This window comes from Schistocerca cancellata, chromosome 2 (genome assembly GCF_023864275.1).
Source record: "Schistocerca cancellata isolate TAMUIC-IGC-003103 chromosome 2, iqSchCanc2.1, whole genome shotgun sequence".
Lineage (NCBI taxonomy): Eukaryota > Metazoa > Arthropoda > Insecta > Orthoptera > Acrididae > Schistocerca > Schistocerca cancellata.
In genome coordinates this window covers 1,057,564,940-1,057,584,848 of record NC_064627.1, presented here as the reverse complement: position 1 = coordinate 1,057,584,848, position 19,909 = coordinate 1,057,564,940, and the positions used below count along the sequence as shown (strand labels likewise).

At 42.7% G+C, this 19,909-nt stretch overlaps 1 protein-coding gene and 1 non-coding gene across 2 annotated transcripts in view; both read right to left on the bottom strand.

Moving 5' to 3' along the window:
- LOC126163052 (uncharacterized) overlaps positions 1 to 19,909 on the bottom strand; it is a 181,703-nt gene that overhangs the window by 15,496 nt on the left and 146,298 nt on the right. The gene's annotated exons all lie outside the window — the stretch shown is intronic.
- Positions 4,197 to 4,270, bottom strand: Trnat-ugu (transfer RNA threonine (anticodon UGU)). Its single transcript has one exon. It is a non-coding gene; the product is annotated as a tRNA-Thr (tRNA).

The window sequence follows — 19,909 nt, the reverse complement described above, 5'->3', positions numbered from 1 at the left end:
TTACAATTTAAAACCTGGTTCCTAAATCTCTGTCTTACCATTATATATTCTATCTGAAACCTTTTAGTATCTCCAGGGTTCTTCCATGTATACAACCTTCTTTTATGATTCTTGAACCAAGTGTTAGCTATGATTAAGTTATGCTCTACGCAAAATTCTACCAGGCGGCTTCCTTTTCCATTTCTTAGCCCCAATCCATATTCACCTACTATGTTTCCTTCTCACCCTTTTCCTACTCTTGAATTCCAGTCACCCATGACTATTAAATTATCATCTTCCTTCACCACCTGAATAATTTCTTTTATCTCATCATACATTTCATCAATTTCTTCGTCATCTGCAGAGCTAGTTGGCATATAAACTTGTACTACTGTAGTAGGTGTGGGCTTCGTGTCTATCTTGGTCACAATAATGCGTTCAATGCTGTTTGCAGTAGCTTACCCGTACTCCAATTTTTTTATTCATTATTAAACCAACTCCTGCATTACACCTATTTGATTTTGTATTTATAACCCTGTATTCACCTGACCAATAGTCTTGTTCCTCCTGCCACCCATCTTCACTAATTCCCACTATATCTAACTTTAACCTATCCGTTTCCCTTTTTAAATTTTCTAACCTACCTGCCCGATTAAGGGATAGATACATACATACATAGCCTTTTCAATAACTTTAGCAAACACTGATGGCACAGAAACAGGTCTAAAATTGTCTATATTATCTCTTTCTCCCTTTTTATAAAGCTGCTTTACTACTGAGTACTTTAATCATTCAGGAAACTGACCATTCCTAAAGGAAAAATTACAAATATGGCTAAATTCAGGGCTAACATGTGCAGCACAGTACTATAATATTCTGCTAGGCATTTCATCATATCCATGAGAGTCCTTACTCTTGAGTGATTTGCTTATTGACTCAATCTCCCCCTTGTCTGTATCACAGAGGAGTATTTCAGACAACGATCTCGGAAAGGCATTTGCTAAGAAAGTTATATGAGTCCCTTTTTTTATTTAATTCACCAGCAATGCTCAGAAAATGATTGTTAAATACTGTACATATATCTGATTTATCAGTAACAGAAATATTTTTAATACGAACTGACTTTATATCGTCAACCTTGTGCTGCTGACCAGACACTTCCTTCACAACTGACCATATGGTTTTAATTTTATCCTGTGAATTAGCTATTCTAGCATACCACATACTCTTTGTCTTCCGCATAACATTTTTAAGCACCTTACAATACTGTCTGTAATGAGCTATTGTAGCTTGATTGTGACTACTTCTAACATTTTATATAATTCTCCCTTTGTTCTACAAGATATGCTTATCCCACTAGTCAGCCACCCAGGCTGCCTATTACTGCTAGTACCCCATTTAGAATGTTCTAATGGAAAGCAACTCTCAAAGAGCACAAAATGTGTTAAGGAAAGCATTATACTTATCATCTATGATATCGGCACTATAAACATCCTGCCACTCCTTAACAAGGTTTAAAAACTCTCTGCTGCTGTTGGATTAACTTTCCTACATAGTTTGTAATTACATGTGACATTTGTTTGAGTACAAAAGCCTTCTAGTGTTAAAATTTGTGCATCCTGGTCTAAAAGGCCATTCACCCTTTTACTAACAGAATGACCATCTAGTAATGAAGAATGAATAAAAATATTGTCTATGGTTGTGCTTCCGGTCCCTTGCACCTTAGTTGGAAAAAACACAATCATACAAATTTAGGAGACCTACCAAAATACTTTTTCTTGCACCAGCATATACAAAATTTATATTGAAGTCATCACATATAACTAATTTCTGCTACTTCCTACAAAGTGAATCAAGACCCCTCTCTAGGTGGAGCAGAAATGCTCTGAAGTCAGAGTTAGGGGACCTATTAACAAGAACAATTAGAAGTTTAGTTTCACTAAATTCAACTGCCCCTCCACGACATTCAAATATCTGTTCAATGCTGTGCCATGATACAGCTATGGACTCAAATGGAATACTGTTTTTTTACATACATAGCCACTCCCTCATCCCGCAAGGAGCTCCTTGAAAAATAGCCAGCTAATCTGTATCCTGGTAAAGGAAGCCTCTGAACTGCACAGTTATTAAAGTGGTGCTCTGACATACCAATAATTTCTGAGTCAATATCTATAAGCAGTTCACTAACTTTATCTCTAACACCTCTTATGTGTTGATGAAATATGCTAATCCCTTCTCTACTTGGAAACATGACATCATCTGAAGGTGAGCCCTTAGTTAGAGGGACTTCCTTTAAGCAGGTATACCTATCAGCTGACTTCAATCTAAAAAAGGTATACCTCTAACACCAACTACCACAGGAGTTTTTCCACGAGTGATTCCACGACCACCCACTACACGGTCACCTATAAGCTTTGCCAGCCTTCCCTTCCTATACCTACTGAGATGCAGGCCATGAATTATATATCGCTAGAGACAATAAGAAACGTTAGCTGAAAACTAAAGCATGAAATTTACTAAATGACTTCAACGTACAGAAAACTCTTGGGCCATTAAAGGATGCCATTCATGAAAGACATTTTGAGAAAAGGAGGTGATTCACACAGTGAAGCACTGGCTCTACCACCAGGAAAAGGATTGGTATCGAAAGGACATACACGCCCTTGTTTCACACTGTAGGAAGGCCATAGAACGGGATGGAGATTACAAGGAAAAGTAGGGCATGTAGATGAAACACCATTCTTTCGTGTGTGTAATTCCCTTTACATTCAATAAAGAAATGTTGAAGAAAAAATGTGGTGCATTACTTTCTGGGCAACACTCGTACAAACGACAACTAAACAAGCAGAAAGATATATATGTTCAGTAAACTAGATAAAAAATCAGGAATTTGAAACTTTCAGCACAGGGCAGGAGCATGTAGAGGAACTCTGGCTCAATTTTGAAAGAATAGTTGACCATGCATTAATAAATGTGTACCCAATAGAAGAGTTCATAATGGGAAGAAACCTCCATGGTATACAGTCACTGTAAAGAAACTTCAAAAGAAACAGAGATTATTGCATAACAGGTGTAAAACAAAGCATAGGGCTACAGATGGATAGATGCAGAATGAAATGTGTTTGCCTGTCAAGAGAGCAATGCGTGATACTTTCAATGACTACTGTTGCAGAATATTGTCAAGTGATTTTTCACAGAACCCGAAGAAATTGTGGTCATATGAAAAGGCACCAAAGTTAGTGTCCAGTCCCTAGTGTATGAGACAGGAACTGAAATTGAGGGTAGCAAAGCAAAAGCTGAGATGCTTAACTCAGTTTCCAAATGTTCCTTTACAAAGGAAAACCTAGGAGAATTGCCCCATTTAATCCTCATACCACTGAAAAGATGAATGATATATGTATTAGTCTCAGCGGTGTTGAAAAACAGCTGAAATCATAAAATTTAACAAAGCTCCATGGCTTGATGGAAGGAATCCCTATCAGATTCTATACTGAATTTGCAGCTGAGTTAGCTCCTCCTCTAATTAAAATCTATCGTAGATCCCTCAAAGAAAAAACCATTCCCACTTCTTGGAAAAAGTCACAGTCACACCCATCTACAAGAAGGGTAGCAGAAGTGATCCACAAATCTACCATCCAATATCCATGACATCAATTTGTTGTAGTATCTTAGAACATATTCAGAGCTCAAACATAATGAGGTGCCTTGAACAGAACGACCTACTCAATGCCAAACTTGATCATGTGAAACCCAACTTGCACTTTTCTCACGTGGCATACAGGATGCTTTGGGTCAAGCCAATCAGGTCCATGCTGTATTCCTTAATATCCAAAAAAGCATTTGACTCGGTACCACACCTATGCTTATTGTCAAAAGTATGATCATAGGGGGTATCAAGTCAAATTTGAGACTGGATCAAGTACTTTTTGGTAAGCATGTTATCTTGGATGGAGAGGCATCATCAGATGTAGAAGTAACTGCCTCAGGGAAGTATGTTGGGACCCTTGCTGTTCATGTTGTATATTAATGGCCTTGCAGACTACTTTAATAGCAAAATCAGGTTTTTTCTAGATGATGCAGTTATCAATAATGAAGTGATATGTGAAAGAAGCTCCATAAATATTCTAAATTAATATTCTAATATTCTAAATTAACTGAAACGCTCAGCAGCAGACAGGTGTTGTTGATATACCTCGATGGGGACAGTTCAAAATGTGTGCCCCGACCGGGACTCGAACCCGGGATCTCCTGCTTACAAGGCAGACGCTCTATCCATCTGAGCCACCGAGGACACAGATGAATAGCACGACTGCAGGGACTTATCCCTTGCACGCTTCCTGTGAGACCCACTTCCCAACTGCCCACAATCTACATACATAATGTACCTAGTAGATATTTGCCCATCCACTCATTACTCGTGCACACTAAGGTGATGATTCCCGTAAGAGTTCGAGCAACCTGTGCGCATTCGCACAGATGAAGGTCAATGGCTGGGTAGCCTTTTAACTATATATGTGAAGATAAGGGATAAGTCCCTGCAGTCACACTATTCATCTGTGTCCTCGGTGTCTAAGATGGATAGAGCGTCTGCCATGCAAGCAGGAGATCCCGGGTTCAAGTCGCAGTCAGGGCACACATTTTCAGCTGTTCCCATTGAGGTATATCAACAACACCTGTCGGCAGCTGAGGGTTTCAATTAACTATCATTTATTCTAGAGAAGCTGCACGGTCATCAATGATATCTGTTCTTTCGAGAACAGTTACTATCTTCACATATACCATAAATATTCAGTCAGATCTTGATAAGATTTCAACATGGCACAGAGATTGGCAACTTGCTTTACATGTTCCAAAATATAAAATTTTGCACTTCACAAAATGAAAATATATAGTATCCTATGACTTATATCAATGAGTCACTGTTGGAACTGGCCAACTCATACAAATACATGGGTGTAAGACTTCATAGGGATATGGGTAAAGCAGGTGGTAGACCTCAGTTTATTGGTAGAATACTGGGGAAGTGCAGTCAATCTACAAAGGAGATTGCTTACAAATCTCTTATGCGATAGGTTCTACAATATTGCTCAAGTATGTGGGACCCATGCCAATACGACTAACAAGAGATATTGAACGCACAGAGAAGTGCGGCACAAATCATCACAGGTTTGATTAAACTGTAGGTGAGAGTCAGAGAGATACTGAAGAAATTGAACTGGAAGACTCTTGAAGATAGATGTAGACTATCTCAAGAAAGTCTATTAACAACGTTTCAAGAACTGGTTTTAAATGATTACTCTAGGATTATACTACAACCCCCTACGTATCACTCACATAGGGACCGTGAAGAGAAGACGAGTAATTACTGCACAGACAGAAGCATTCAATCAATCATTCTTCCTGCATTCCATATGTGAATGGAACAGGAAGAAACCCTAACAACTGGTACAATGGAATGTACCCTCTGGCATGCACCTCGCGGTGGTTTGCATGTTGTAGATGTAGATGGAGCAGTAGAAGGGAACGATACCAGACTATGACTTATGCAATTTAGAGAAATCTGGATCACCTAAATAAGCCAATGGCACTCTGAACTCCAATTGCCATGAATGTCAGCTCGGTGCGCCACTAATTGTGCCATTTTACCTGTTACTTATGTATGTGGAATGACGGAAGTGTTCCATATTAAATTAATATGGTTAAAATGATCAAGATAGTTGTATATCTTCTTCTTTAGGCTGGCATAAATTGAAAAATAAGATAAACTTAGCTTTAAAGCAAGTTATACAACAGTGAGTTAAAGTATGTGTATCATAATGATGATGATGATAACAATAATAATGATAATGATAATAATAATCTCGTATGGTTTCCCACCACTGACAGGGTCTGCTTGGAACACAAGCCTCTCCGCATCTTCCATGATCGTCTCACCATCTCTTGGCTACTGCTCTGGCCCAACCCTCTTCTTTCTTACACATATTCATGTCAATCAATTTATTAAACATTTCCTTGATGCAATACAGGAAACTAGTACAGACAGCCCATGAGTAAAAAAGCACGATGTATGGAGACAGGTGTGTGTGTGTGTGTGTGTGTGTGTGTTTCCCCCCCCACCCCCACCCCTACAAGCTTGAAAAATGAAGTGTATTCCAAAAGCTAGCAACGCTCTGTACCTTCTGTTTGTGTACCAATCAATGGCGCAGTTCTTTTGGATTTCGATGAGTTGTCTCCTTTATTTCTAAATAATTCATAATTCTCAAACAGAACTTTCCATACATTACTTTAAAAAATGGAGCATATGTAACAATACTCAATGTAAGTTATCGATTACTGGGGAATTAAGAACATAATTAACTTCCTAAAACATAAAATCCTCCAGAGAGATCGTATATTTTTAAGTGCCTGCACAGGATTACAAATCCATTTTTGTACACAAAATTTTAACAATTGATTCTGCTGTATCCCACCAAATACTGTAAGTGATTGTCTCAGATCTGCTTGTTGATAAGTGAGCCAAGCAACCTGTTTGGGTATCTGAAAACATATCCTCTATAACAAGATTAATTTTGCTGCAAATCCAGAATGATGAAAAATGCAGATTATACAAAGATGAAAGCAGCAATTGTTTAACATATTTAATGCAAATAACAAAAGATGTTGCAGCAATGAAGACAACACCAGAAGAGAAAATCTCAAACAGAATGTGGCAGGTATTAAAGAAAAGTTGGGAGTTTCGTGAAAATCATAGTGAGAACTTGATAAAACATGGTGAATTAACAAAACTATTCAAAAATGTCTTTGATAGGATATGAGAGGTTACAATGAAAATATGATATGAGAAATTACTAAAAACAAAGTATGAAGAAAGCAAAACATTAACTTATTTTTTCAGTTGAAATGGGAGACCGCATAGTAACTAACAACACAGAGAAAATTGTATGAGCATTCAAAGATTTCTTTAAATGTTTATGTAGTTAAAGAGATGAATCAGAAACACAGATATATAATAACGAAAACAACAAAATACCAAAAAAATGCCAGATGAGAGCAGATGATGGTGTCTCAACACAAACAATTAAGGCCGAATGAAAAGTTGAATAGAAGGAATTTATTTAGAGATTGTTTGTAGAAGAAGACAGTTCCTCAAAACTATAACAACATTGTAATTATTCGCCTTCACAAGAAAGGAAACAGACAAGGCACACAAAACTGTTTACTTATCAGTCTCCTCCTGTTATGTGCAAGATATAAACAAAAATTATAACCAACCACATACAAAACACTCAAGATTTTTATCAGGCAAACGAACGTGCTGTCTTTAGAAATGGATTTGGGAGAATTGACTATTTGCATGATAACCAACAACGAGTGTGAATTACCGCTTTGTCTGGGTTGGTTGGTTGGTTTGTGGGAATGAAGGGACGAGATTGCTAGGGCCATCGGTCCCTTTTTCCATGAACGTGAAACACCCACAAAGAATAAAAACAAGCAATGGATTTGACAAGAGACGACACAGGACAAGAAAGACTCAGACAGAGACCAGACAAACGGAATTAAAATGACACAGTGTGTGACAGAGGTTGGCCGACCATAAAGACAAAAAAGGAAAAGCCAAACACCAAGAAATGCACTAAAAAACCCAGTCTAAAATCGAAGGCCAAAGGCCAGACTCAACACAAAAAAGGACAAACACTTAGATCAAGTGATAAAAGCCCCCTGCCCGAATAAAATGCAAAACTAAGCCTGTCATGGTAGCGTCATCTGTTAAAAGTGCAAGGAGCGTATCAGGCAGTGCAAACATCTGCCTGGGCGCAGTTAAAAGAGGACAGGCCAACAAAATGTGGACTACCGTCAAAGCTGAGCCGCAGCGACATAAAGGTGGGTTCTCACGGCACAATAAGTAGCTGTGCGTAATCCGGGTGTGCGCAGCCGGCAGAGAACAACAGGCTCCTTGTGAGAGACCCGCAAGGAGGAACGCAATGCACCAGTAGCCTGCTTGATGGCCCGAAATTTGTTGGGTGAAGGAAGGGTGTGCCACTCTTCACCCCAGGTGCCAAGTACCATCTGCCACAAAACTGACCTGAGGTCACTCTCCGAAAGGCCAATCTCCAAGGCTGGTGCACTGACAGCCTGTTTGGCCAGCGTGTCATGTTCATTTTCCGGGATGCCGACATGAACCAGGGTCCATACAAAGACCACAGCGGCCGCAATGGGTAAGAGTATGGTGGGACTCCTGGATAGCCATCACCAGACGAGAGCGAGGGAAACAGTGGTCAACAGCTCATAAACTGCTCAGGGAGTCACTACAGATAACGAAGGACTCACCTGAACAGGAGCAGATATACTCTAGGGCGCAAGAGATGGTGACCAGCTCAGCAGTGAAAACACTGCAGCCAGCCGGCAATGAGTGTTGTTCATAATGATCCCCTAGAGTAAGAGCATAATCAACACAACCAGCAACCATTGAATCATCAGTATAGACAATGTCAGAGCCTTGAAATGCGGCAAGGATTGAAAGGAAGGGGCGGCGGAGGGCCTCAGGAGGGACCGAGTCCTTCAGAACCTGTGCAAAATCGAGCCGAAGGCATGGGTGGGGCACACACCACGTGGGTAAATGCAGAGGGGCCTGGAAAAGAGGTGGAAGATGGAAGACCTCAAGCCCAGGGAGAAGAGCTCTGATGCAAACTGCTATCGTACACCCTGACTGGGGACGCCGTTCCAAAAGATGGACGGCCGAACTGAGGGAACAGGAGACGATAATTGGGATGCCCAGGCAAGCTACAAACATGTGTAGCATAAGTGGCCAGTAATCGTTGGTGCCAGAACCGCATTGGAGGGACACCTGCCTCCACAAGTATGCTGTTGACAGGGCTTGTCCAGAAAGCTCCAGTGGCGAGTCGGATCCTGCTGTGAAGGATGGGGTCCAGTAACTGCAATGAGGAAGGGGATGCTGAACCATAAGCCAGGCTCCCATAATCTAGATGGGACTGAATTAACGCCTGGTACAGTCGTAGAAGGGTAGACCGATTGGCACCCCAGCTGGTGTGGCTTAAGCAACGAAGAGTGTTAAGATGCCGCCAGCATGTCTGTTTAAGCTGCCGATTATGAGGCAGCCAAGTCAACCGGGTATCGAAAACCAACCCCAAAAACCGATGCATCTCCACCACAGCAAGAGTCACCATCAAGATAAAGCCATGACTCAGGGTGAACAGCGTGTTGCCGACAGAAATAGATAATGCAGGTCTTGGCAGCCGAAAACTGGAAGCCATGCACTACAGTCCAAGACTGCACCTTGCGGATAGCACCCTGCAGCTGCCGTTCAGCAACTGCAATTCCGACGGAGCTATAGTATAGGCAGAAGTCGTCAGCGTACAAGGAAGCTGAGACAGACGTTCCCACCGCCGCAGCGAGCCCATTAATTGCATTTCAAAAAGAGGCAGACACTTAAGACACTCTTGCGGTACCCCATTCTCCTGAACTCAGGAGGAACTATGGGCGGCCACAACTTGCACGCGGAAGGTACGAAGTGACAGAAAATTCTGTATGAAAATCGGCATCGGACCCTGAGGACCCCAACCATGAAGCGTAGAGAGGATGTGATGTCGCCATATCATATTGTATGCCTTCCACATATCAAAAAATACAGCGAGAAAGTGCTGACAGCAGGCAAAGCCGTACGGATGGCAGACTCCACGCTCACCAGATTATTGGCAGCAGAGCGGCTCTTACGGAACCCTTTGTCTGGAAACCAATGATTTTGAGAAAGCTTTTGACTCCGCTTCACAAAATCTTAAGTGAGGGGCCTTACGATAAAAGGCACAGATGAAAATTATTATGGTATGCTGAAGAATATCAACATTAATGCTACAGAATTCATTAAGATAGTGGGAAATTCACAACTGAAAGAGGACTCATGCATGAAGCTCCAATGTCAACTATTCCCAGCAGTTCTACAGGAACTTTTCAAGTCCTAACAGTAAGAAAAAAAGTAAGAATACATGGTCCATATCTGAACCATCTATGTTTTGCTGATGACAGTGTACTGTTCCGAAATAAGTCTTTCATAAAAGACTGCTTCTTAAGGGCTGAGACGCTTCACATGCAAACAATTATTGGTACACTGCTCCAGTCATTTTGACACCACTATACGTTTAGGTGGTCATGTCATCATCTTTTACACTGTAAAATTTGCTTTAACACGCACGTGCTGTCTATTCGACAACACTGATATTGCTAGGATATACCTGAAGATGATGATATGAAAATCGAAATGTGTAATGTTAAAAATAAAAGTCACTAAAGTAGTGTACTAATAAATGTGTGTACTGTTTGCTTCTAGTGCATATAAACTTCAACAATATTATGAAAAGAATAGATTGCTAATCTCTGTAAGGGTGACACCCTGGGTTGCAGGTAGGCACAGTGAAATGACTGTTATACATTGAGCTTTCAACCAAAGGCTTCTCCAGAAAGGAAACACACTCAGATTCCCGCAAGCAAACACACTTCTTGCACACATGACCCAGGCAAACACACTTCTTGCACACATGACCGCTATCTCCAGCTGCTCCAGCCAGAATGCAACTTTGTTGAACTGAAGCAGCAATCGGGAGTGGGGCAGAAAAGGGAGAGGGATAACAGGGAACAGATGGGACAGAGAAATGAGTGCCACCTGGCAGAGCTTGCAGGTACTAGATAATACCAGGACATAGCTTCCAGATGCAGCATTGGGAGGTTGTGGGGGAATAGAGAGAGTGAAAGGAGAGGAGCAGAGAAGGGGAAGAGACTGGTGGCTCCGTTGGCAGAGAGCAGCGCACAATGACGGTGAGAGGATTGGTGGTTTTAATGTTGACAGATGTGAGGATGGAGCCATCAGAGAGGAGGAGGTTGATGTCTATGAAGGTGCCACGCTGGGTTGAAGGGGATCAGGTGAAGAGGGTGGGATAAAAGTTGTTGAGGTTGTGAAGGAATCACGATAGGGTATCTTGGCCCTAAGTCAAACTCATAAAGAGATCATAAATGAACATGAACTTAACCAGGGGTTTGGGATTTTTGGAAGGTTAGGAAGATTTCCTCTAGAAGGCCCAAACAGGTTGGCACAGAAGGGTGCCATGTTGTACTGTGGATTTATTTACATACCTTCCCTTTAAAGGAGAAAATAGTGTGTGTGTGTGTGTGTGTGTGTGTGTGTGTTTGTTTGGAGTTTACTGTGGATGCAAGGCTAAAAAGGATATCACACAGTTGAGGAGTAAACTTACAAAATGACACTCCCTCACTCCCACCTCAATCATGTTGACCTACACAAATTATAAAACAATGGAGAAAGGGTAGAAGATGCTGTACCTGGGACGAAAACATAAGTAGAATGACAGAGAAGCTAAAATAACAGCACAGGGAAATGTGACTGGTTGACCACTTACACACACACACACACACACACACACACACACACACACACACACAAACTTAAAACTCTCGTCACATTTGTTTGAACATAATTTAAAATAGATGGCAGATCTGTTGGCAAATCTGCAGAAGCCCTCTCATCTGAAAATAAAACAGTCTAATAAAATTTGGCACACAGTGATCTGTACACTACAAGCACAATACTTCTTGCAGGAGTAAGAAGCCATGCATTAGGACTGTGTCCTATGAGAAGGCAAGTAAGGAGGACCTCATCCCGCCCGCATGGCTGGAAGGAGTGACACCGCAGCCATGTTGTGGTCTTTACTAGACGGAGCTTATTGTCTGTCACTTCCAGCCACTCTTTGTTCCCTCGATGCGTGACTGTGTACCTAACAGCAAAATGACAGCATGCAGGAAGATTCACCGTGTGATCAAAAGTATTCGGACAGCTGGCTGAAAATCTGAAAATGACTTAGAAGTTCGTGGTGTCCTCCATCGGTAATGCTGGAATTCAATATGGTGTTGGTCCACAGCGTTCTACAGCGGTACGGCATGGCTGTGTGCTCCGTGCCGCTGCCTCGAGTCGAATGAGCATGCTGCTGCCTCAGAACAGGATGCGAACTTCCTGCCCCCACTCGCGCGCACAGTGCCAGCGCGCGTTATCAGTGTTGCGCAACTTCCACCAACTTGATTTTTCAGCAACACGGGCCTAGTAGTACTAGGGCCCGTGTTGCGCTCTCTCTCGCACACTCGCGCGGCTGCCTCGCTCAGCGGCTAAGTCCGCTTCAAGGTCATCGCCTATAAGGCGACACACACAGCCATGATGACAGCTTCCACTCTTGCAGGCATACTTTCAATCACACTACACACTACGCGGAGCACCCTATTCTGCTCTCTCACGATGTCTAATGACTAATGAGGTCGTGATATGGATTACCTGGCAGTAGGTGGCAGCACAATGCACCTAATATGAAAAACATATGTTTTGGGGGGTGTCCGGATACTTTTGATCACATAGTGTAGCACACTGAACAAACAGAGGTTCTCGATATGCATTCTGGGGCTGCTATGTCCACACTTTCATTCCCCGCAGTAACCATGTGCCCTGGTGTGACCTTTGTGGTCAGAGAAGGGCATCTTGAATACTCTGGACCACTTTATCTGTTGGGTACACATGTTGCAGTGACTTAAGGACACTCATAGAGTTTGACAGACAAGGAATTTAGCACTGATAACATATTTCATCTGCTTCAGTGCTTACAAAAACCCATATAATTCCATATTAAATACAATAATCTCCTGAGGCAATTGTAGCTTGATGACATGTTCAGGGTAAACAACAGAGCAACCAATGGACCCTCCCTGTTTAGACCCATTTGTAATACAGCTACAGAGTTGTGGTGCTCAGTTAAATCTCATTAAATAATGTATTAAAAATTATATGGAGGAGGGCAAACTCGTCTGTACTGCACTAAATCTAAAATTACTCTGGGCCTCTGTAGTAACCAGGATGGCAGGTGGTTAAAACTGTGGATTTGCAGTTGTCCTTGCTCCACACCAAGAGAATCCAGTTTACACTTCACACGGATCCCAAACAGCCGTGGACAATTGGTAAAGAAGCGTCCCATAGCCAGATGAGCAATGGTATGGTGTGCTAAGGAATTGCAAATAGCAAGGAACTTACAAGCCTGATGAACCATGAGTTGTTGTCAGATGGTAAGTGGCGGTTCATCAGCTTCAGCACAGAGACTTGGTATGGGGCTGGTCCTGTAAGCACCTGTGGCCACAGTGTTTCCCTCATGGTGTATCGCGCCAATGATCTTCAGTTAATTATGCTTCACCGGCCTGTACATAGTGCACCCACAGCCCAGTTGTGATCACATGAAAGCTCTATCTTGAGCAGACATGCTCTGTTCACTCCCCAAGACCAGTGGTTACAATATTTCGAGAGATTCAGTGCCTTCCAGGACCTTGCCTTCAGGTCCTTTAGGTGTGATAGCCACAACAGGTTTGAGTCAAGAATGAGGCCCAGAGTGCTCACAGTCTTTAAAAGAGAGAATGGTGTGCCACACATGCAATTCAGGTAAATTAAAAATACAATGAGAATGACTACAATGAACACACACCCTTATCAGCAGAAAACTGAAAACCCTTCTTTGCAGCCCACTCTTCCAGCTATTACACTGTAAGTTGCTACTGACCAGTCACTGTTGCAACACTGAAGGAGGAAGAGAAATTGCTAAATTGTTCACAAATAAGGAGCACGTTACAGGATTCCTTACCATAGACCAGGATGCTGTTTATAGCTATGGCAAAGATGGTAACACTTAAAACTCTGTCCTGAGGAAGATGATTCTCCTGCTCAAAATGATCTGATAGCATGTCACCAACTTGGGATCTAAAAAAGCACTTAGACTGGAAGGACTGTACGAAGATGGGGAGGTGCCATGAAAGACCCATTGGTGTAGCTGAAAGAAAATACGGCATTTCCAAGTAGATCCATATGCCTCACTGATGTCAAAGAACAAACCAATACAGTGATGATTACATAGGAAAGCCTCCTGAACAGCTGCCCCTAGCAGGGTCAAGCTGTCAACAGATGATACAAATCTCCTGAATCCACACTGAGAGCTAATAAGGAGCTAACATCCAGACTAAATGACAGTCAAACATGTAAAAGAGTAAGTGGTTTGGGAATGAGGAGAGAAACTTCTGACCCCAACGTTAATGTATAAAATGGCAGGGAAGGGGGAAGAAGGTTGTTAAATATGCCTCGTGGCGGCAGTGTGCAGAAGGTCGAGCAGTCAGGACTTGATAGTGGGCAGCTACAGCTGCCGTTAAATCACAAAACAGGAAATTAAGTACAATAAAGAGGACATATTTCAATATACGGAGCACAAAGGACGCGCCTAGGGTCGGAAGTTAGCAGGTTTAGGCCAGTCTAGCAGGTCGAACAATTAATTAAAATGGGCAACGGAAGGGGAAGCGGTTCATGTTAACCTACGTTGGTGGCCGGTCGTGAAAAGCAGAGCCAGAGGCTCTGCATTCCAAAAAGACGTCTGTTCTGCTCGAGGTCTGGATTACAAGAGAGAGAAGGAACTGTGTTCTGCACCGCAGACCACTCCAGCGCCCACACATGTGATTGGTATCCCGCATACGCTATTGGCTAAAACCAATGACGTGAATTCACTAGCAGTTTCAGCAGAGGGCTCAAGGCATCTCCTGTCAGCAGCTTTAACAGGACAATGTTTCTGGGCATTATTTGGAGACACCCCTGTTTTAGCAATCCTACTATTGGTAATCAACAGTATTTACTAGAAGCCTTCCTGAAGGTTTCCCACACTTTTGCAGAAGGAGTGGAACAGTTTATAGAGATCAGCATTTCTTGCAATGACCTGTAATTACACATTCGCCTTGGCTCCTGCAGCTCAAAACACTGTGAGGTTTCCCACCATAGGACATTACATAAACCTTCACAGAGCTGCACACCTGACTAGGATTACTGAATGGCACTCATCAGTCCACCAAGGGACAGCTTGCCTCCAAATATGGTCTGAGGATTTTGGGATGGAGACATTAGCAGTATAGTGTATCACTTGTGTAATGTGGTTCAAACTCCTAGATGCTGCCATGGTGCCCAAACACAACCAGCTGGCTCAACAGTGTCATGTCAGCTCTGCTTATCATCTATCAGGGAAAGCTCCATCCATTAGGTGAATTTGGAGGGGGAAGTGGTCACTGGAATGAAGGTCATCAGTCAGTTCACGCTGAACAGAGTCCACAAGAACAAAGACAGGACGATGGCTGAAAATGATTCAGTAGTACCACATAAATGAGTGGCTACGCCAGTGATTACGATGAACAATTCATGAGAGGTTATGAGGGTCTCCAAAATCCAAGCCCAAGGGCAAGTAGAGGTTGAGCCCCACAATACATGATGGGGGAGTTGTTCTATAAGAGCTATTAGAGACTCAGGATTAACCACATTTTGAGGAGGTAACTACAATGAGTAAACAGTGATCCTCTAACAGATATGAACTTCAACTGCATCTGCTTGCAGGTCAGTAGCCGAGGGGAGAGAAGAGAAGTGGTGCACATTATTGAGAAACACAGTGACCGCTCCCTGGGGTCTTTCCCCAGTCAGGTCATCCTTGTGAAGAAAGGTATAGCCGCATAGTACAGGAGCATCAGACACTTTAAAAAGCATTTCCTACAAATACAAGCACAGGGGGCATTCCTGTGCTAGGAGTTCCTCCACATGTGTCCTGAGCCCACTAATGTTCCACTGTAGTGTGGGAGCCATTTATCACGGGAGCAAAGCTTACACCCTGTCTTTGAACCAGGGAGGAAAGCCTATAGTGGGAGCAGGCTCCAACTTGGGCTGAGATGAGTGCCCCAGTCCAACACCACGGTCCAACGGCTCCAAAGGCAAATTGTGAGAGATGTCAGAGACAGTGACATCGACATTGTCAGACTCCTTATTTCCTGTCTCCGTCAGCTGCTGATTCTTTACCTTTGACCTTGATTTGTTGCCTGAGGCAGCACTGGACAGTGAACCAGACTGAACCTTTGGAGGAGCCGGGAGCTCCTTAATGTTGGCAGCCACAGGCTTTTCTGGTGTTTTGGGAGGAGGTATGGGTTGGGAGGAGGTATGGACTTCAAAGTAATTGCAGCAGTACAAGTGCACTGACAAATGCAGGTACTAGTGCTGACACTAGTAAGCTCCGCCTGTGTAACAGCATCGATCTTCTGATCTGGCTGTTTAAGAACAGAAGCACAGGAAATTGCAAAGGCAGGGGCGCTGCATGGATTTATATATCTTTCTAGCCTCCCCATATGAGATAGGCTTCACAGTTTTAAGTTCTTGTATCTTGTATTCTTCAAAATATATGCTGCAGTACCTACTCCAGATAGGGTCATCCTCAGAGAAATTCACACACTTCAAAGGACATAAGCAAAGGACTACTCCATGGGTGGCCTTACAACATTTGCCACAAGTGGCTTGTCCGTTACACCCCAGAGTAGTATGCTCAAAGCCTTGTCATTTGAAACAGTGCATAGGTTTGGGGACATAAGGTGACACACTTTGGGGATTGGAAACTGCCTTGACATGCTCTGGAAGTTTTGTGCTCTTACAAGTAAGTATAAATGAGTCTGATTTAACTAGATCACCATCCACCCTTTTCATTACATTTTTGACAGGAGTGCATGTTTTACTAGTACTGTAAAATAATGTGAATATTAGTACAATCTGACTTTCGTACGTATTCAGTGCAGTAATGCAATAACTGCAAATATGTGTTGTAAAATGATTCTTCCATTCAGTGTTTATCGCCTCATAAAACAAAACAAAAAACATCTGACTCATTCCACATCCATGATCATCATTCCACTTTGGATTCGTGGAAGGTACATTAGCATATTTACTTTTCATAGTAATATTTATTGTGTGTTCTCATTGTTCTGACATGTTATACATCCCGGAGGATCTCCTCATTGGATCATTTCAAACTATAAGTACATTCATTCAATCTAATCTAATAATACTTTCTTGGGCCAAGTTCATTTTTGGGAATGTCTGCCAGAGTCCTGCAGGTCACCACACTTTTGCTGTAACGTGGTATGGAGCACAGTCTCAAAGGCATATTCCCATAGGCTTTTGGCGTTCTGCAGGTTTGTTGCTTGTTGGGAACTTGATGTTCTGATCAACAGTGTCCCACTGCACAATCACTTAACTGATTTTAATAGATGTTAGCAATGTCCTCTAAGCCTTTTTGAATGTAGAAAAAAGTGTAAGTTTCTCGAAGCTGCCCTCTTTCCTCTTAAATATTAAAACACATTCTCATTACCAACAAGCATTCTGTTACTACAGAAAAATTTTTTGGAACTAATTCCTGAGTCAGACTGGCTACACTTGCCCTCTTGCTGACTGGGTGTTGGTACCTACCAGTGGCCCAACCATTCCACTGGGCAGAGGAGGAGAAAATTACGAGGCTTCCATCTCGGTCCCACACACAGCTAGGGAAATAAAAGTCCACCCAGACAGAGCCCCATGTCCCTTAGGTATGCTTTATACAACTGAGGTGTGGCCGGTCCCCCAGAGGTTGCCTGCTAATGACTGTTCCCCCTCAACAGCAATGCGGCTCATTGGCACAAAGCACGCCTTGATATTGAGGGTTTTTCTATAGAGGTTTTTTCCCTTCCTGGGGTCTTGGGAAGTCAAGCCATGATCCCAGATCCCTGTGACGCACAATTTTCCACCACCGCACCATACAGTGGTTGCTGAAGCATGCCCAGAGCTTATAGTGACACTGGACTGGTGGCACTTACAAGGTCCTAGCTCAGTAACCCTGAGTCACCAAACCTGTATCCCAGAAACAAATGCTGAGTTCCCAAGGGCAATAGTCGTGTGTTCGGATAAACTTAGTAAAATGTATGAGGAATGAGGTAGTCGGCTTTGAGGCTGAAGGACACAGAGAAAAATAGTGTTCAACAGCGGCAAGATCATGGGCATGAAGGTTGTTGGTGTATAGGGAAGTGGCATCAACAGTGGCAATCAGTGATCCAGGGGTACTAGCAACTGGCTGGAGGTGTCGTTCAATGATGGCCGAATTTCTTTCAGTGAGATCACAATAACCAGCCACAAAGGGCATCCAGGATTGTTGGGTTTGTGGATTTGGGATGCATTGAGAAGGTGAATGTGCACGGAGTACCACAGGGTTGAGGATGGAAATGGATTCAGGGAAGAAGTTCTGGGAAGGGTCTATGGCTTCAAGCAGGTATTGGAGGTTCTGATGGACTTATGGGATGGGATCATTCTAGCAGAGTTTGTAGATGGAGGAATCAGACAATTGGCAGAGCAGAGGCCTTCCACAAGGTAGTCACTGTGATTCATACCAACAGTGGTAGAAACTGACTGCAGGTAGGATGATTAGATCAGGATCTGTTTTGAGGCTATGTATGGCTGTCTTTACTTCTGCTGAAAGGTTGGTGTTCTTAGGAAGGGCTGCAGGAAAGGATGTGAGGCCAAGATGAAGTTGAGGAATTCCTAGAAAGTGACCAGGGGATAGTTAGTTGCGTGGGGAATGGGGTGGATCCAGCTGGATGATGGTGAAACTAGTGTAGAGGTGAAAGTCACTGTGAAAGGAGGGGTGGGATCCAGAGAAAGGGCTTTTGTGGTTAGGCCATTGGGGGGGGATTCCACAGTTTCGGCAGTACTGTTGCAGGTATGATGTTGGGGAAATGGTAATAACACGGGAAATGGAAATGACATAGGAAATGGGCAAATGAAGGCATTAGGTGGTTGTGAGGGAAGCTAGATAACAGAAAAATATGAATTAAAATACACACAACCACGTAAAAACATGCAAAATTATGTAAAAATATACCCTGAAATGATGGACATCCAACCCAAGATCCTTTCCACCCCTTTCTCTGCTCCTCTCCTTTTCACCTCCCTGTGCCCCCCACCCCCCTCTCCTCACAACACTGTGCTTGACAGTCATCTTGTGGCACTATCTAGAACCTGCACACTCCACCAGGCAGTGCTCACTTCTCTCCTCTACCCACATCCTGCTTCAGTTTAATGTGACGCAGTTGCCCTCTGGCTGGAGATAGTAGTCATGTGTTCGAGAGGTGAGCTTGCTTGTTTGAATGTGTGTGAGTATCCTTTCTGAAGAAGGCTTTGGCTGAAAGCTCAATGTGTAACAGTCTTTTCATTGTGCCTGTCTGTAAGTCAGTGTGTCATCTTCATGGTGATTAGCAATCTACTCATTGCACAATGATCCTGGTGTTCAAACTTAGGCTTTCCCTTGTCTGATTAAGCTTCCAACAATGAACGCAATAAAAGATTTAAACTGAAAATCAATAACAATAAGCACAACAAATTTATAACCAATGTATTGAAAAGCAAATAGCAAAATTAACAATGTAGTCACAGAAGACCCAGTAGACAAGTTTTTATATTTACGACAGCTGACGACAATTACTGGGTTGGGGGGAGGGGGGGGGGGGGGGAGATAAGAAGAATACAAAAATGATCTTAGTGATTTTGGTAAGTTGAATAGGTTTTTCATAACTGACCTTACAGTCCGCCTGAAAAAGGGAAGTTTCAATCCGTGTGTATTTCCAATACTCACTCACAATAGTAAGACATGGACTTTAAATGCACAAATCATTCAAAAACTAAGGATGTTCAGCAAGAAACGGAGAGATGCTTGCTGGGAATTACTAGGTGAGAGGAATCAGAGAACAGACTGCACAGAATCAATGACTGTTAGGGTTGTCTATCTGAAGAATGGTTTGATGCAGCTCTCCATGCTAGTCAGTCGTCTGCAAATCTCTTCATCTCTACATAACTATCGAAGTCTAATTCCATTTTTGGTCTCCCCTTACAACCCCCTCCCACACTTACCTTCATTATCACATTAACTCTTCCCTATTCCTAGATACTTTGGGAGGGTCCACTCACGTTATCTTTTCTTTTATCATATAATATAATTTGATTTAATTAATTTATCTA